This window comes from Carcharodon carcharias, chromosome 2 (genome assembly GCF_017639515.1).
Source record: "Carcharodon carcharias isolate sCarCar2 chromosome 2, sCarCar2.pri, whole genome shotgun sequence".
NCBI lineage: Eukaryota > Metazoa > Chordata > Chondrichthyes > Lamniformes > Lamnidae > Carcharodon > Carcharodon carcharias.
The window spans coordinates 123916430-123935386 of record NC_054468.1 but is presented as its reverse complement, the minus strand read 5'-3'; the positions used below and the strand labels follow the sequence as shown (position 1 = coordinate 123935386).

At 38.7% G+C, this 18957-nt stretch overlaps 1 long non-coding RNA gene across 1 annotated transcript; it reads left to right on the top strand.

The window, feature by feature from the left end:
- Positions 1–4118: 4118 nt before the first annotated feature.
- On the top strand, positions 4119–5098 carry LOC121275344. Its single transcript, XR_005942388.1, has 3 exons — positions 4119–4209; positions 4292–4356; positions 4944–5098. It is a non-coding gene; the product is annotated as an uncharacterized LOC121275344 (long non-coding RNA).
- Positions 5099–18957: the final 13859 nt, after the last annotated feature.

Here is an 18957-nt window from a genome sequence, read left to right as displayed (position 1 = left end):
AAAATTTGACTTGCAGTTTGATTAACTCTAGGGTCTTGTGCACTACTACAGAAAATAGGAATTGGTTCTCTGCAGCCACTGATCAATAATGCCTTTGTTATGATGAAGAAATCATTAATGTAGGTCATGTACTATATTTTTCATCTACATTTTCTCTTGCTTGTTTTACCCCTCTTGCCCAAATGTGTAGCTGGTCTATTGACTGGATATATTCAGGGTGACCTAGAATGCAGGAAAACGTGTGAATTCTGTAGCACAGGATTTAATTTTAATCACAAACAACCTAATGATGAAAAGCTGAAGGTGTTGACTTTTTTTATTTTTATGTTTGAAATAAACACTTTGGCTACTTCATGCTTTCAAGAGCTGTCACATGATCAATAGAGGAGACTCTGCTGAGCTCTTCTCCCAATTACCCCAGCACTTAACTAGAGGACGCCTGTTTTAATTGAACCTGTTAAATAGAAGCAGGTTCAATTGAAAATAAATGCATTTTTATCAAGAGAACAGTAGAATCAGGATGAAAATTTCATTAGTAAGGCACCTGTGGAAATAAGTCATATGATACAAGCTTGCTTTAATTAAACCTATCACTGTTTTGAAACTTGGGCACCAGAGATCATTTTTATTTTGAGGACTAATCCTAACCACTCCAACCAACATTTTCCAGTCAAGTATTACATGCATGAAGATAAAACATCCCTCGATCCTGCATCTTTAAAAAGCTCCTTCACTTTGATAACATTACTGAAGTAAGCAACATGTCATTACACTTTATTTTAGTCAACAGGAAACGGAGTGAAAGCTACCTACATCTTCAGCTAATCAGACATTTTGAACTTTTTAAAGGAGATCTGTTTTCAAAAAAACATGAAAAGACTCTGATCAAAAATGGCTGCCACAAGTCACCTGACCTGATACTTTAAAGGTGACCCTTTTTTTCTGGACACTCTATAAATTGCGTTGCAGAGCTGTTGCATAGAATTTCACACCTGGGGATGTCAATGTCCTCTTCAAACAGGGACATTCTTGAAAGGGAGGCATTAAAGATGCTGGATTTTGATTAGATACTCATCAGACATTCAAAATGCCTGTGGAGGACAAAATAACCCGTGTATTCTGTTGATTTTGTATCTTGAAATGTCAAAGGTTTTGGAGATGCAAAGATCAAAAAATGGGATTACTTGATTTCCAATGGTGAATGCAAGACTTGCTAATTGAATTCCCTTCCAGAGTTTAAAAACCAATTCTGCCAAGCAGAATCCAAGAACAAACAGGAGAAAGAAACATGACAGTCATCTTAAAGTACTCTTGTAAAAGAACAGGAAAGAGTTCTCTCTTTCGGTCAGCCCACTCACTCTTGAAACTAAAAGGGCATCTTCAACAAAGTGCAGACTTGAACAAAGTCAACTCTGGAATTCTGCACGGAACCAACTAATTTCAAACGGCTGCAACATTCAATAACCTGCTCGTCCAAGACAAGCCAAGGACTTAATTGTATATTCTTTTAACTTGAAATTGGACTCCAACTTTCTTATGTGTGTGTGCCTTTGTCTTTTTTTTCTCTTTTTTGTTTAGTAGCTAAAACCTTTTTCTTTAACTCAAACCAAGTTTGATTAGTTCCTTTTATTAACAAAAACTTTGGATTGGAAAAGGCATATACATGGAAAAGAAATTTAAAACCTTTGCAACCAACAAGGGGCTGAATAGAAGAGGAACCAACTCACTCGGTATCACCTGGTCATGACAAAGTCCAATGCTGGCTATAGGTCAGCTGAAGACAGTGCATACAAACTCCCCAGAACTTCACAGGATCTAGTTGTTTGGGGATTATTGGATGTTAAGACCATGGTCGGAAAAACCATGGACCAGCAAAGAAGTCACTTCAGCTGGAATACAAAGCAACATTCTATCTCGATTGATTTGTTCAGTGTCAATGTCCACTCTATATATGTCATTGCACCAGGTAATGGTGCATTGGTTTCACTTATATCTACAACAAGGAAAGCAGGAACTCCAAAAATGCATCTTCCCAGTTCCTTTGAGAGAGGACAAGTGTCTAACCAGAACTAGATGCTCTCAATCATTCATTCCTTTCTGCCATGTATACTGCAGAACATTTTTGTTTTCATCTGAAGAAATGATAAAATACTGCAGATACTGGAAATAAAAAATAAACGACTGGAAATACGCCAAGCCATGCAACTGGTGTCAAATGAATTCATTTCAGGTCAATAACGAGAAGTCATCAGGACTGTTGTAGTCCAGCTCCTCCTTTATAATTTTTTTTAAAGCTTTCCAAAGCAAAATCTTGCCCTTTGCTTTGATGTATTCGAGCAATTGTCTTTGGACTTGTTGCATCATTTAATGAGATTTGAGTAATTGAGAGATGTGTGAATGAATTTAGCTTAAGACTTGAAGACCATTTCTGCCCCAACATTTTCATTTTACAAAAATGAAGCTGCTGCTGAAAGATGCATGGATTTGGCTCTGTCCATTTGTAACGTTTTCTGGACATTTTAAAATTTTCCTAAAGTTGTAAATGTTTTTTCATTGCCACTACATTAGAGAAATCACATTATTGTTAAAGGTGAATGATTAATCCATAAACTTGCTGTATGACAGCATGCACTGATTCTGGACCTGGCTGTGGGGTTGGCCATTCTTTCTAGTTCTTGAGGGAATTTGCCTGAAGTGTTTTATTATGATATTCAACTGCTAGTTTTCTTTTTAAATATTGTACTGAGCAAATGAATGTTCAGTATATTTGCCAGAGAATATTATTTCATACCTTGTAACTGTCTGGAAAGACTTAACGTTTTACAGCTTCTAATATAAAGTCTGTGTTTAAATACTGTTCGATCAAAGCTGGCTCCAATGCACTATCTTGTTCAGCTGGTATGTATTTTTCATTCTCAAAACTATGCTGCTTAAAATTGCCATTACTTGACATCATTCCAAGGAATTGTGACTTTTGTCTCCTTTGCAGATGTAGCTGTCATTTATGAATTATCTGATCCACTAAAGATCTATCCCGGAGATAAAGTTTTGAAACTTCTAATTCAAGATGAGGTTCAGTGGAAGTTTCCAGAAATTACAAAATGTCTGTAATTGCAATGCCAATATATTAATGATTCTAGCTGTCAGAAGTTGAAATGACAAATAATGAAATTAAATTCCATAATCTAGTTAACTGTAAGCTAATTTTTTTTTATAAATCATGGAACATCCGGATTATCATAACCCAAATGGTTTCCTCATCCCACCCTGGTTAGGATCATGTGGCTCCAATCTCACCGTGTCACCTGAAATGACCCCTGTCTTTATGGGGCTACTGGGTGTGGTCACAATCCTGTAGGTAAATCTTTTAAAGTGGGAGGACAAGCTGACAAACCCAAGTGTTTTTTTTTGTTTAAAATAAAAATCTGGGTTTCTTTTCATCTGTTAGGATTTGTAGAAAATGAAAACCAAGTGATATTGCAAAATGGAACACTGGAAATACTAAAAGGTGAACACAATGAGTGAAATTGCTGTTGGGCTGTGTTGCTTGTTTAATTCTGGTGATTTGGCAGCTAATCTTTAGACCACGAACAAATTTTTCTTGCCCAACTGTCCTCTCAATTTGAGTGTGGGCGATTTACGATCACCCATTTTGTATTTCACCCACAGTTAATTTTAGGCCAGACGCTGAGGCTATAGAATGAGATTCTCTTGACGTTCCTAGTGGTGGGGCTATAGTTGTGAAGGGAGTTTAGGGCTTCGGTCATTAGACCAAATGTAGCTAAGAGCTTTAATAGAGATGATCAAAATCTGTAGTTTTGAGGTAGTAAATCTGTGTGCAGTATTTATGTTAGCTGGGGACATTTGGGAGTGTTTTACTTAATGTAATAGGTTGTTGAGGTATTTCCTGTCCTGGAAATGGGATCCATGATCACTTTTTAAAAAGGTAAGTGGATAAATATTTTGAAGTGCATGGACAAAGTACTGGGGGGTGGGGGAAGGTAGTTAACTGAGTTGGCACTGGCTAAATGGTTTCCTGTCAAACGTTGGTTATGTTCCTTCATTTTTAAAACACCAAACCATCTAAAATGTATTCACGTTACCACAGATTACTTATTTGAAGTTTTGATTGGAGTGAGGTTTGAAGGTGGCAATTTCAAGGAATTTGAAGGAATAGAGAAAAGAGTTGCAAGATCTATTGAAACTCTGGTGAGTTATTGAGTGCATTCTTTATGCTGAGAGTTCAGTGGAAATTTAATTTTTTAAATAAAACTCTCGCTCTCTTTCCCAGATTACACAAAAGCTTTCAACATTTTCTCCTTCACTTAAGAAATTACTCCTTCGAGCTGTTGAGAGGTAAATTCCAAATGGTTTCCATATAATTGTGTAAGGCATTTTGGGGAGGAGGGTGAAAACTGTTTCCAGGGCTTGTAAATGATGCTATATAGAAGTCTTCACTGAGTAGCTGGGGTTATAGCAAGGCTCTGATTTTCTTTACATGCAAACTTCAGGTGTTGGTTCAAATTTAAACTGCTCACTTGTGAGAGCTGTTTATTGTTTTGTAGTTTAGTGCAATCTGCTTCTACATGTGTTCATTTCATAAATCAGTTTGCAGCCTGTGACATTCTCTCAGTGATTTGAACAACGATCCATATTTTAAATGTGTTCCTAGTCAGTACAGGGTAGGTATGTTGTTCACCTGCATTCTGGTGTCCCAGTTTACCTTTATGTACAAGGTCCCATTTTTAACTTTAGTGGTGTTTGGTGAGGGGTGGGGGTTGCTCCCACAGGATTGGACGCTTTTATGCTCTTAGGTTATTAGGAATGTGAATATAGAACAACAATTGAATCGTAATTCCATAAACTCTGCACGGCATAACATCCACTTCAATGTGGTGGATTCAGGAATTTCCTGTAATTCTACTCTTATCCCTCAACCTTAGGATCAATGCTCCAGGTCTGTTCTTCATCTATTGGCTTTATTTCAATCCTAGTGGAGAGAACATCTACATTCCACTCGAGACTCAGATAAACCAACTGTTGAAAAAGAATGTAGCTAATCTAAGACATGGGAAAGCCATATTGTTTTCAAAATCAATTAAAGGTAACTCACTAACACTTTTTTCAACTATATTCTCTATTTAAAGCTATGAGCTATTTAATATGGGTCGACATTAATGTTTCACTGAAGGTGAGCCCCTAATTGATTTGAATTGATAGAGATTGTTGACCACTTGATTCATTCCTCCTGTTCTGCAGATGTGGATGAGTGCTCCTCTGGGCTTTCGGTGTGTGACCCTGCAGCCAACTGTTTCAATGCTTTTGGTTTCTATTCTTGTCAATGTGCAGAGGGATTTGAGGACCATTCTCCCAATGCTTCTGGCACCAATTGTGTTAAGAATGTGAAATCAGGTATTTATGAATTAATGGCTATGTGCAAGAATTAAAATGGGTCCCAGCTGCCTCATCTAGTTTAAATGCTACAAAAACATTTTGCTACTTGAAGACCAATTTCATACAATTAGTTTAAGACTACTTAACTATTTTAAGTGTCCATGTTTCCCCACTAATTTGCATGGTCAATCCAAGCAGAACATGTTCTAAGAATCCCCTATGGAACTGAAGACTAACAGGAGTCTGTGTTAATTGTTTCAAGCTAGTTCTCATCTTGTTTTTAAAAGCTTTGATATATTTTGTCATTTTCCCCTATAACATCTCCTCCTGTTTTATAGATCTTCATAGTTTATAGATCTTTCTAAAGGCAGAATGTGTGCAAAGTGACAAGAATATCCACTTATATTGGAAATCTTCAGACAGGAAATGGAGATAAAATGAGAAATCTACTCTTAAAAGGTTTTACTGCAACATGGTACCTCACTCCCCAACATGAATATTAAAAATCTGGTTTCATCATAATCCTGAACAGGTCTCCCTTTCCAACTTTTAATTTGGGGTTTAAAAGTTAGATCTTTGTCACTGCTAGCCTGCAGAACTCCAATTTCTTCTTTACTTTATCAAACTCAAATTGAAGTCCCTGGTGGTTTCCCCTTTAATTGAGCAACAATACATCCTTTTTGAATTTATAATTCCTGAGTCTTTGGATTTTTTTTTAGATGAGGAGCAAAAGCTAAGGATCAAGTACAGAGTTTACAAGGTTTGTTGATGGGGAAATAATTTTGGCTGAGATTTTTCTGGGGTTTTTTTTTTGAACCAAGTGGTGTTCTGCTCTATTTGTTGGTCTGAAGCTGCAGAATTGAATTCCTCTACCTTGGCTCATTGTTCAGAATGTCATATACAATTACCCTTCATTTCAGCAATGATACTGTTGTCGTGGAACTTTCTCTGAACCTGCAATCGTATTACAACGGTCAAATCTCCCTCTGCAATACAAGAAATCTTTTTTATACCAGTTGTTATTGAAAGGGGAAGGTAGTAAAAGCAACATTGGTATTTTGGAAATGAATAGCAAATTAGAACAAAGTGTTCCTAGAAAATCATGTAGCTATTTTTCTTCTTACAGAATCTGGCTTGGGGCCTTCACTTGGTTTTCATGAAGTCCTAGCTGCTATTATCCTGTGTGCTGTTTTGATCCTGACCATAATCTTAACCCTCCTTTTTGTGATGAGTAAAAGACAAAATAAGAGGGTCTTTGCTTCCAAGCAGAATTCAGATAGTTCACGGCAAGTTATCAACCTTCACTTACTCGAAGAAATAAGGAAAAAAGGATTATTTATCTTGTGAAAACAAAAAAACTCATTTGAGCCACTGGATGATAAGACTGGACAGCAACTTGCGGTTCAGCACAGTGCAAAAACAATTGGCTTGTAGTATTTCATGTTTAGACAACAATGGGTTAGGATTGCAAAGTAATTGGCTCACTCATTGTTGCTGCAGACACTCAAGTTAGAAAAAGTATTTGAATTTAGGTTTGCAATATATAACACTGACATTTAAAATTGGTATTCCTTCACATTCTAGTAACCTGCATTATCTGTTTAAATTTTTCAGTAGAAGTGGGTGCAGGTTTCATTGCTTACAGTTCTAACTATTCCAAGACACCATTTTAGCCAGTGTATTTTGTATCTTTATCAACATTCTGTTTTTCTTTAGACCTGATGCCCTGTGAATAGGGTTAAAGGTGAGAGTGATTTTGGGAGTTGGGGATTAAATTGTGGGCTGTTGCTAGACTCCATTGTTTGGATGGAGGACTTAATACAAGTCATGACCTGAGCTGGTCAAGGCCTGATGTTAGCTGGTGAAAAACCAAAAACCACCGGGAAAAGAATATGTTGGTTCAACTGTTCAAATAAAACTTTTAATATTTAGTTCATTATTTAGTAACCTACTTGAAACCATTTTCTTTCAAAGGCATGAATTAAAGTCATGTTATTATAGAAATCTGTGAACTTAAATATTCCAATTTGTGTGATTTAATAATTTGAAGCTTTGAGGTTATTGATCTGCACAATTGTCCACTATCATTAGGTGCTTCTACTTGCAAGGATAAAGGTCCCTAAAATATAGGAAATCTTTGTGTAGTGTTATTGTGTGTGGGACTATTCAATTCATTCTATCCTCAGCTAAGAGTTAAAATATTTCTTGTTTTGAGATGAGTATATTTCCTGGATTATGTTTAAACAACACACTTTGTATTAACTCCTCCCAAATGTTTCTTTAAAATGCAATCTCAAAATGAAAATAAATGATGGTTCCTTTAAAATACTTGTATGTTTTTCTCTTGAATTTAAATCTGTGCTAGAGTATTCTGGTTTTGTAGATTTATACCCTGTCTGCAGGGAAAATGTTTTATATCTATTTTCTTATCCAGCTGTGTCTGTACAGAGAATTGGTGTATTCATTAGTATAACTGTTTATTTGCAGAATGATAGGCATTGTACCTAAGCTTCTGTTGAATAAGTGCTTTTTTTAAGTTGAGCATTTAAGGTGTGTGGAATGTGGTTGGGTGCTCAGTACAGTCTTTACAATCGCCTCTGCAATTCTAGTAATTTACTTCTTAAAAATTTGATTGTGCATCACATCAGACATACGAAAAAGTAGTTTTAAATTTTGGATAACATTGATGGAATAAGAATTCCAGCTAATTGTAGTTGAAGTCCAGTTCCTGACCAAGACCTTTATTCAGTGCAATCTGCATCAGATAAAGGTGAATATTTTGACATACCACTTTACATTGTCTAAGGTTATGTAATCTGAGGGAACACGGACTTGACTTCCAACTGTACACAGGAGCCTCATCTCCTGCTTTGACTAGTGCTGTAGAATCTCAATTCCACCCAAAGAAGAGCAGAAATCTGGGTGTCTTAAACCAGTTTTTACCCCTCCAGCAACATCACTGAAACTGCTTCTGGTCTTTTGATCTTGCTGTGCATGGGTGGCTGCCATGTTTTCCTATGTTACAACAATGACTGCACTTGAAGTAATTCATTGCCTTTCACGTCCTCAGGACGTACCAAGCCACTTCAGCCATTGTATAAAACCAAACTGTCAGCCTATCCCACTGCCTCCCCCACCCGCCCTGTAATTCTTCAGTAAATGAATTTCCATGGTCACTGTTAGGGACAGTCAATAAAAAGTGTTCTCTACAACTTGTGCATCTGGCAGAATTCTCACAGACCTGACTCTCTCCTAAGCTGTTTATTAACCAGGCTGAGCTGAGCTGCATCAGGGCCCAAGCAGATTACCTTTTTGTCAATAATTTACATTTATGCAAAGCAAAGTCTAATTTGATCTTTTTAATGTCTCTCCCATGTCTGCCCTGCTGCAATACAGATCCTATGACAGTGGCAATATTCAAATTAGTGCTCCCCAGATTTTGGGTCAATAATGTTGGCATTGGTCTCTCTTAAATAAGCTCACTGACAAAAGTAGCCCTTTTTTTTTTGCTTCTCTCCCCTGCCCTGTTCCCCCAAATTGTAGCAGTATTTAGAAATTGTCATTTTGCTTTGAGGAAGCCCGTCTCTGCTTTTTGAAATTTGGTTTGGTTAAGGATCCAACACCTCGTGTAAAAACTCATGATTATCTTATGGGTCCTTTTTTTTTATTGTCTTAATATTTCAGGATTCAAAGGTAAATTAGTCCGTTCTTCATATCCTCACTCTGGCTAGTTACTTTAGCAGGTGATGTCCTTCCCTGTGCCTGAGACTAGGTTGGGCATCGTTCAGTAATTGGTCCCTAAGCATCATTCATCTGTCCTGTAATGATCCTCTGGCACTAAACTGGGTTCAGCAACAGTTTAACTTGAATGGAATTGAAGACCAGCTGGAGTTTTTAATTGATTTCGGGATATGGGCATTGCTGGCAAGGCCAATATTTATTGATTATCTCCTGGATGCCCTTGCAGGTCTTGGTGAGCTGCTGCCTTGAACCGCAATCTGTGTTATAGGAACACTCACAGTGCTGTTAGCATGGGAGATCCAGTACCCAGCAACAGTGCAGGAACAGCAATATAGTTCCAAGTCAGGATGGTGTGTGGCTTGGAGGGGAACTTGTAGAAGGTGTTGGTGTTCCCATGTGTCTGATCCCTTGTTCTTCTGGGTGGTAGATGTTGTGGGTTTGGAAGGTGGTCTAAGGAGACTTGGTGAGTTCCTGCAGTGCATCTTGTAAATGGTTACACACTGCTACCATTGTGCATCAGTGGTGGAAGGAATGAATGATTAGACCAAGAAGCTTAGTGTCGTTGGAGCTGCACTCATCCAGGCAAGCAGAGAATATTCCATCACACTCCTGAGTTATGCCTTGTCAATGGTGGACAGGCACTGGGGAGTCAGGAGGCAAGTTACTCACCTAGAATTTTAAGCCTCTGATTTTGGTTGAAATTTCTCTTGTTGAAGGTGGTCATTGCCTTGTACTTGGGTGGTATGAATGCTATGTGTCATTTTCAGCTGAAGTTTGAATGCTGTCTAGATTTTGTTGTATGCGGCCACATTAAAGAATGGAACTGAGTGCTGCATGAATGTCCCCACTCCTGCTTGAATGCAGGTCATTGATGAAGCAGCTGCAGATAATTGGCTCCAAGATCCTGCCCTGAGGAATTCCTGCCGTGATGTCCAGGTGAATAATTGACCTACAACAAGTATCTTTTTCAGTCACCTGAAGAGGTTTTTCCCCAATGACCTTAGTTTTGCTAAGGTTCATTGTCACATTCAATTGAATCCTGTTGAGCATTTGCTCTCCGCTCGCCTCTGAAAAGTAACTTGTGTTGAGTTTGGACTGAGTGGATTCCAGAGTAGGATTATCCTGTCTTAGCTTTGCTCACTTAATGAAGAGGTGCAGGTATGGGATGGACGGAGTAAGGAGGATGGGAGTGCAAACTAGTCCAAAAGCTTTGTGTTTATCTGAAGCTCTATTGTGGCCTGAAGGAGAGAGGGGCTTTGGTTTTTGTGTATCCAAGCTTGGGTTAGTGAATCGTGCAGTGTACTTTTTTTTTCCTTTTTGAGTATGTTGTCTTAATGGGGTTGTGCATCCCTGATCTGGAGTGTTTCAATCTCTCTCTTGCTCTCACTCTTGTCCCATTTAGTTTCATCTGTCCATGTTGGGTATCTTTTAATGGGTAAAGATGGGGGAGGAAGCCTTTTAAATTGAAATATTGAAAATCACTGGTTCTAAAGTTTTTTAGGAAATCTGAGCTGGAGAGATTGTTGCTGACTGACTCCTTCACCCATAGTTTGTATATTTAACTGTCTCAGGTAAAGCCTAGAGTACGAGAGCAAGGATATTATGCTGAACTGTATAGGATGCTGGTTAGACCTCAGCTGCATTAGTGTGGTGCCCAGAACTGTACACAATATGGAAGAATGTGAATGCATTGGAGAGAGTGTAGAAGAGGTTTACAAAAATGGTCCCAGGAATGAGACACCTCAGTTGTGAGGAAAGATTGGAAAGGTTGGGACTGTTCTTGGAGAGTAGGCTGAGGAGATTTAGAAGCCCTCAAAATCATGAAGGGACTGGACAGAATAGATGTGGTGAAACTGTTCTCATAAAGAATCAAGAATGAGGGGTGCATTTAAAGTGCTTTGTGAAAGAAGTGGGAGAAAGAGTTTTTTCACACAGCAAGGAGTTTGGGTTTGGAATGCAATCCTTGGAAATGTTGGAGGCTTCAAGAGGGCATTGGATGATTATTTAAATAGGAACAATGTGTGCAGGGTTACAGGAGAAAGGCAGGAGATTGGCATTGGGCTATGATGTTCATTTGGAGAGCTGGTGCAGACATGATTGCCTGAATGGCCTCCTGCACCATAACAATTCTGATTCTGTGAATAAGTGGAACTGATCATAATTGTGTTAATCATGTCTGTCCAAGTTTTCATGGTCTGTCTTGGGGAATAATTGAGGTAGGTGTATGGGTGAAGAATGATACATTGTGAATCAATCAATCAGTAGATATAGGCAGTGAAAATGGACTCCCACAAAAGGAGAATATTCAGATGCTAACAGAGATTTATCTCACTTTCTAACCTTGAAGGTAACAATCGCAGACCTGAATTTGTAGCTATTGACATTTACTGAAGTTTGGATTTGGCCCTGGGAACTTCTGGGCTTTCATGCAAAGGATGTTTTGGAGGTTCCTGCAAAGGGATGTTTAATTTTTTAGCAGATGATGAGCTGAGGCAGGGTAGAGATGGGTAAAGGCTATCAGAAATTTGCCCTTGATGTTATCTCTCCGACTCCAATGCTCTCCTGGTTGGCCTCTCATCATCTACCCTTTTAAATAGCTAATTCAAAATTCTGCCCATTCTTTAATTCCATAAATTCTATTTGCCCATCACCCTGTACTGGCAGTACATAACTGGACTGGGAGTGATGTCCAGTTATGCTTTTTTTAAATTCTGATCCTGTGTGTGAATCTCTTCACCTCTTTCCTATCTTTTGTAACTTCTCCCAGCCTCTCAACCCTAGGGATCTCTGTTCCCCCAACTCTGGCCTCTTATAATGTCCCTATTCCCTTCACCACTCCATTGGTGGCTGTGCCCTCAGCGGTCTGGGCTCTAAGCTCTGGAAATCCCTTCCTAAACCCCTCTACCACTCACTCGCTGCTTGAAACCTCTGACCAAAGGTTGGTCAATCACCTTTGGCTCAGTGGTAATTATTTTAGTCTGATTTATGCTCCTGTGAAGCACCTTGGGATGTTTTATGTTAAGATGCTATATAAATGCAGCTTGTTTTATATCTGGCTGTGTGCTCGTTTAGAAAATCAAATTATCCATAAACTAAGATTGTGTTTCCTCATTAATCTGGATTATGAAGCAGATTTCAGGATCTTTTTAGCCCTGGTATAATTAACTCTTGGTTAGCAATAGAAAATGTTCACTTCCTGGTAGGTGCAATCTGAAGCACAGGTCCTTGTTTATCCCCTTCCCCTTGTACCCAAATCACCTAGAAAATCTGGTTTGGATTAGTGTAGCTGTAGGGATAAAACTGTGCATCCTCCTGGCTTTTTACAGACCTGGAAAATGTCTGTTTCAATTCAAAACAAGATTTTTTTTTTTGTCATATTTAATGTTTGGGTTCTGAGAGAAATGAGAAGTCCTCAGTTTTAGCAATGGTTATTCATCATGAGATTCTCCTTAAATTTTGTGAAAATAAGGTTGGTTCCATCATTCCACACCTAATACATTTAATTTGAGCAAATTGGTAATTTCACTCGAAGCAACAGGTCTTTTCTGCGAATTGGGAAAGTCGTAAACTCTCTATTATTGAAAAGAGTACAGGGATCTTTATTCTACATTTGCTCCATTTTCTAACTTTTTTAAAGAAAAAAGGCTGTTCTCTTGTTCAAGATCTTAATTTCTCATTTCAGAAGTGGAGGGTTTTTCTGGGATCATTTTTCCAGTGAGGAGTTGCCGTATGACCAGGAGGGGCTGTCCTGGTGAACTGTTTTCTCCTGTTAACCCTGAAGCTTATTACAAATGTATCTGGTGTAACTGGACCATTTCAGCAGCTCGATGGAAACAAATTGAGCTACAAATTCATGGATTTGTATCGCAGGAAGACTGTAACCAGAATCAGGGTGAAATTATCATCCAAGAGTCTGTACATGTCAGTCACGTGCTACAAGCCTGTCTCAACAAAACTAGTTATGATATTATTCATGCTTTGGCACTGTACATGTTCTTTTCTAAGGGAAATTTAAACAACTCTACCAGACGTTTCCATGTAAAATATCGGGTGTGCAGGAGCAGCAAAACTCTATTAGACTCTGTGCTGATGTCGTCAGCTTTCAAAATATTCCAGCAAGTTTATCTCCCAACAACCAGTGTTGATACAGAAGCTGTGGTTAATGAAACATTGCACATTTTATTACTCAGAGTTCAGTCCAAGAATTGGTTACGAAGTGAAGCCACAGAACCCATTTTGCAGTGTTACAGGAGAGAACGGAGACATGATGCCAATTCTCAAATATTTACCCAACTGACAGCAAGGGTCAGCAGCAGGCAGCAATCTGCTGCAGGGAGTGAAAACCTCCCTGTTTCTGAGCCTAGAGTACAAAGACCTGCTAAACGCTATGTATCAAGCTTTGCAAGTAATCATCTGTGGAACCTCCTATTCACACCACCACTTACCAGGTCCTATGAACCATCTCTCTTTACTGCAGTGGAGTTTACAAGACTGTCTGGTCTCTTGAGGCCTTTAGTCCCTGAGACTGATTCTCCTGAATATTCAAATCTGAAACAAAATTTGGATCCACAAATGTGCTCAGGTAATTCCGAATTGTTAAAGTCTCTTGCCAAAGGCAATGGGGATATTCCAAGTGCTGGATGTGTTTCCAGGTTTAAAAGAAATCTGGTTACTTGTAAGTTTGATAAATTGGGTGGTGGTAGTGATACTCTATGCCCACGGCAAATCAGCTATTCAGCAACTTTAGGGTTTTGGTCCATCCAAACTGACTTTCTCCTAAAGCAGCAAGTTAAAGACTATTCCACATACAGAGTAAGACAGAGCTTGGATTCTAGTCCTATTGCTGAATCTCATTCACAGATAATCTATGAATCCACAGATCCTATGCATGCAGCCACTGTCCTTGTGGAAATTGGCTATGGAATTACCCCTTCCATGGAATCTGACCAAATGGAGTATGGAGGGAATTCTGCACATTTGGATAGATTTGGAATTTGGACAGGTCTGTTAAGATTGTTTGGCTCCGAGGGGAGGAGGGAAATGCAAAGCAACAGCATCTTGTCTGAGAATGGGCTTTCTAGTCAGATAACAATTTGTGACATAGCTGAAGATTTGAAGCGTATAAGGACCCAACTATTACAAACCTCATTGTTATATGGACAAATGCAGAGCAAGATTAAACCCCATGTTCTCCTTCAGCCTGAAAACCCAATGCGAGCTGCCAATGATGAAATGAGAGAATCTGCTCCAATCCATTTTGATGGAATGTTGACACTGTTGCTAACACCTTCATTGAACAGTTACTTGTGGATGAAAACTAAAAGTCAGAATTCATACGCTGCTGAGAGCTTTATTCAGACTATTGCTTATCAAACCCCTGAAACAAAACAACAATTGATTGTACAAGCCCCTGTTGACATGTCGCCAAAAGCAAATCCCAGGGTGATGACCATAAATGAGTCCCTGATTTATGAAGTGGAGTGGCAGACACCGAGTCTATGGATGCTCATGAGTTTTAGCCCATCTCTTGATGCAGCCCAGTGGGATGTTGATTCTATAATAAATCCAATTGGTGGAACCATCCTTCTTGATGCTGAATATCCAGTGGAACCATCCACAGGCTCACAGACTCTGACATGGACAACCTTGGGACCAAAGCTGCATGAAAATATTGGTGAGTGTTTCCTATTTTTTTTTTTGGTGGGATAAAATGCTAGTTTTTAACAAGTGTATTTGTTGGTTGGTTAGCTTTTCAAATTCTAGTTGTGTTTTTTATTTTATGCTGTTTTTAATAGAACCTTGAGAGTTTAGAATGAAGGCTACAAACACTCTTCTAGTCTGGATCTAACCACCCTGCACTATGGAAATGGTAATGGTGTACAGTCTAGTTCTAGCCAGCACTGACATCGGAAATAAAAGCAGAAAATGCTGGAAATGCTCAAATGAGGCAGCATCTGTGGAAAGAAAGGGTTAACGATCTTCATTAGGATTGGTACAGACTGCAGTCTTTAGCTTTTGTACACACACACACACACACACACACACACACACACACACACACACACACACACACGCACCCTTTGTAACCTCAATAGTGACCAGTGCATTTTACCGTGAACAAATTGCACTGTAACCATTTCTTATCCCTCTTGTATTTAGTAAATTTGCACAGGATCTTGGTCAGTGCTTTGTGATCAGAATGTTGGAAGACTGATCGCTACAGCAGGACAGCTCATGGATTCAATGGCCTCTTTCTTTAAAAACACTCTAAAAGAAACTTGCCTCTACCTTTTTAAATATTAAAGAATAATGCTTGAGAAGGTGTTTGGCAAACTTTTGATGGGGAGCCATGCACAATTTTCAACCCAAAGGTGTCCTTTTGGCTCTGTGGCGATTGGGGGAAAAAAATCTTTAAAAATGATGAAATAGTTGTGCCCCTTTTTTAAAAAATATTTATACTCTAATTTGCTCTGATATGGATTAATATTCAGTCCACATTGATATGCCTATACCACTTCACATTAAATACAATCCAGTGGAAAATTAAAATTGGGCTTTGGTCAATACCTTCAAATCTGATTTAAAAAAATCTTTTTCTTTTATTTCATGTTGTACAATTGGATCAAAAGTCATCTCCATAATTAGTATGAATTGGATGCCCAGAGTGACAAGCTCTTGGTGGCATTAGATTTAGTTCTTTTTAACTGAAGTATAATGATTTGGGCCACTACAGAAATCCTGAACAAGGGGTTTGGAGAGGCCGATAAATGAAGTTGGCCCATTAGGAAGTCTTGGTCTCCTAGATTTATTGTGTTTTGAATACTTGGGTTACATGAACTTGGAATAAAGGCTAAGGATAAAGAAGTAACTGAGAATTAATCGAACTATATGGGCTGGAAAGTATGCAATTGTTCTACGATTTTAAACTCAAAGCTTCTTAAAAATGCAGGTTATTTATTGAAGGTATCGGCTAGCATGGAATTGGTAAATGTTGTCTACAAGAATTTTCAGCATCTGGAAAAGAAAGTTCTACAATCGGTGAAGGCTTTGGTAAGAATTGAAGCATGTTTTTTGTTGCTGCCTCACCACTCGATCTCGATCTCTCTCTCTCTCTCTCTCTCTCTTGTCCCCTCCCCTCCCCCAACCGTGGGACAAGGGAGAAAATAAAAATGTTTTCATATTTGTCTGTGAATCATGTTTTGCTTTCATTAAACAGATAATGGATAATCTGTCGTCATTTTCTCCTCCACTTAAGAAAATCCTCCTTAGAGGTGCTAAAAGGTAAAAAAAAAATGTTTTTGCACTTGTGACCAGAAATGTTGTCTTTTTAGGTAGGGATGAGGGAGATTGAGTACAGTGAAAAGGGAATGTGCAGAGGCACACTTCAAATCGAACAAGACAGAGTATGTGCCTGTGACACCTTTTTGTTTACAACTGAAATGTGAACATATTTTTCAACAGCCCAAAAGAATTTGACTTTGCATGAACAGTGTTTCAGTTTCTTAATGAAAGTAATGAATTGGCATTGATTTATAACTAAAAACACTTAAACTCTCTTCCTAAAATGGTCCAGCATAGTGAAAAACACATTCTCTTACTTTTAATCGCTTATGTTTTATCATTCCTTTTACACGAGCCAGCTTCTGGAGAAGCATGAAATAATATTTTTGTGCAGTAGGATATCAGCTAACCATTTTGTACACTAGCCTCACTTGTAAACCCATTTGCTGTTGGGCATTTATTTGGGCGAGTTAGGGTTTTTTGGACAAAATTTGAGGAAACTCCTGAACGTCCATTTACAGAGAATATTAGTTGAAATCTCTGCCTCCAGACCTGAGCATTTTACATTTGTATTTCTTAAGTTTGTTCATGTTTAATTTGTTTAGTTAAGTAAAAATGCTTTATTAAAGCATCCATGAGTTTATTGAGACAGGGCAGAGGGGAATCTGTATATTTATTGATGCAGCTGGAATATTTGCTTATCGAAGCAAAGCAGGAAAGTGTTTGCAATTAATTCCTGGAAAATCAGTTGAATGCATTGAGTGTAGCACAAACCAGAGTGTAGTAAAGTTATAACCAGCCCCAGGATCCACCAATGCACCAACTTGCACATCCTGGAGCTCTCTCCCAGCTCTGCAAGACCACAGGCTCTCTTCTTGTCCCCCATCTCTCTAATCTTCTGCAGCCCCACAATTCTCAGATCTAGGCTCTAATTCTAAACTCCTGCTCATCCCTGATTTTAATTGCTCCACCTAGTGCCTTCAGCTGCCTGGGCCCAAAGCTCTGGAATTCCTTCCCTAGACCTCTCTCTCTCCACCTCTACCTCACTTGCCCTTTTTTTTTTTAAGCTGCTGCTTTAAACCTACCTCTCTAACCCAGCTTTTGGTCATCTGACCTAATTTCTCCTTCTGGGTCTCTCTTTGTTTTATATTGCTCCAGTGAAGCACAATGGGATGTTCCATTTACCTTTTTAAAGGTTCTGCATAGAGGTGGCTGTTGTTGAACTGACAGCAATCCATCCAATTGCTGCTGATGTACAGTCCCCATTCACCCTCCCTGCTAATCAGAGTCTCCTGATCCTGACCTTGTAGAACCTGTTCCTGTGTATCCTTGGCTTTCACAAAAGGAAGTGGTACTAATTAAGTATGTAGCTAAATGACTATATATTGACTCATCCACAGTGATGAAGGGTCATGAAATTCAGCTCTTAAAAATTACAAAATTCCAAAGAGCATCACAAACGTGTGCTTGGGTCAATCTCTGTAGATACCTTTTGAGCCAGTTGTCAAAAACAGGATGTCTGTCACTGGCTGCCAGTCATGCAAATACCAAATGTACGAGAGGACCTTGTAGATCACATCTGCTGCTGATGACCCTGGAGTGCAGTTTTACCGTGTGGTTTGATTGCCAGGGTTACTCGCTCTTTCTTTCTACATCTACCAATGTGTAGTGATTATGGTTTTATTTAAGGCATTATGGACCTTTTTAAGAATAATACTTTTAAGGGAAGATCACATGATCTGTAGTAACCAGTAGGAGAGTAGCACAGGCTACCTCTAGCTGTCAGTGTAGAGATAGAGTTGGAGTTGAAAGTATGCATGTAGTTGCTGCTGAGTACATTGTAAATAAACTTGATGTTTCCACTTGTGTTTCCAGTTCAATTCTCTTACTAACAGTACAACTCTGACACCCTACAACACAGTACAAATATACAGTCATTTGAAGACTGCTCTCCAAAGTGATTGGTTCATTTAAAGACAGTTGGCCCATATCGTTTCTATTCAGTATTACCCCAAGTTGGTCCAATTGGGCTGCATCTTGTAGCAGTAATTTCAGAAAGACAAGAATCTGGAAGATCATTTATGAACTTGGGAAAACACTAATATTGTTCCATTGTGTCCCGCAGCTTGAATGAAAATGAAGATGTGAATTATTTGTGTGTACATAACTACATTTAATTGAGAAATATGAATTAATTTCCATAAAGCCAAGAACAAAATTGAGTTGTACTTCAAGGGACAGGCACAATGGGCTGATTGGCTCCTTCACTGTCCTATCAGTCTATAAAGCTGTCACATCCACATTGATGGGTCTCTAAGTAGTAACCTAATATGTAGCAAAGTTATTATTTCAGCAGCCAAGTGAAGACAACTTCCTTCCGGTTTTATAGTAACTGTCCCTTTGTTGCAGGATCGGCTCTAGAGGTCTTATCTTTGATTATCAGCTGTACTTTGCTCCAGATCATGAGAACATCTGCCATTCTGTACAGATTCAGATGAATAAGTTGTTAAACAAGTCGGTGACTAACCTCAGAAATGGAAA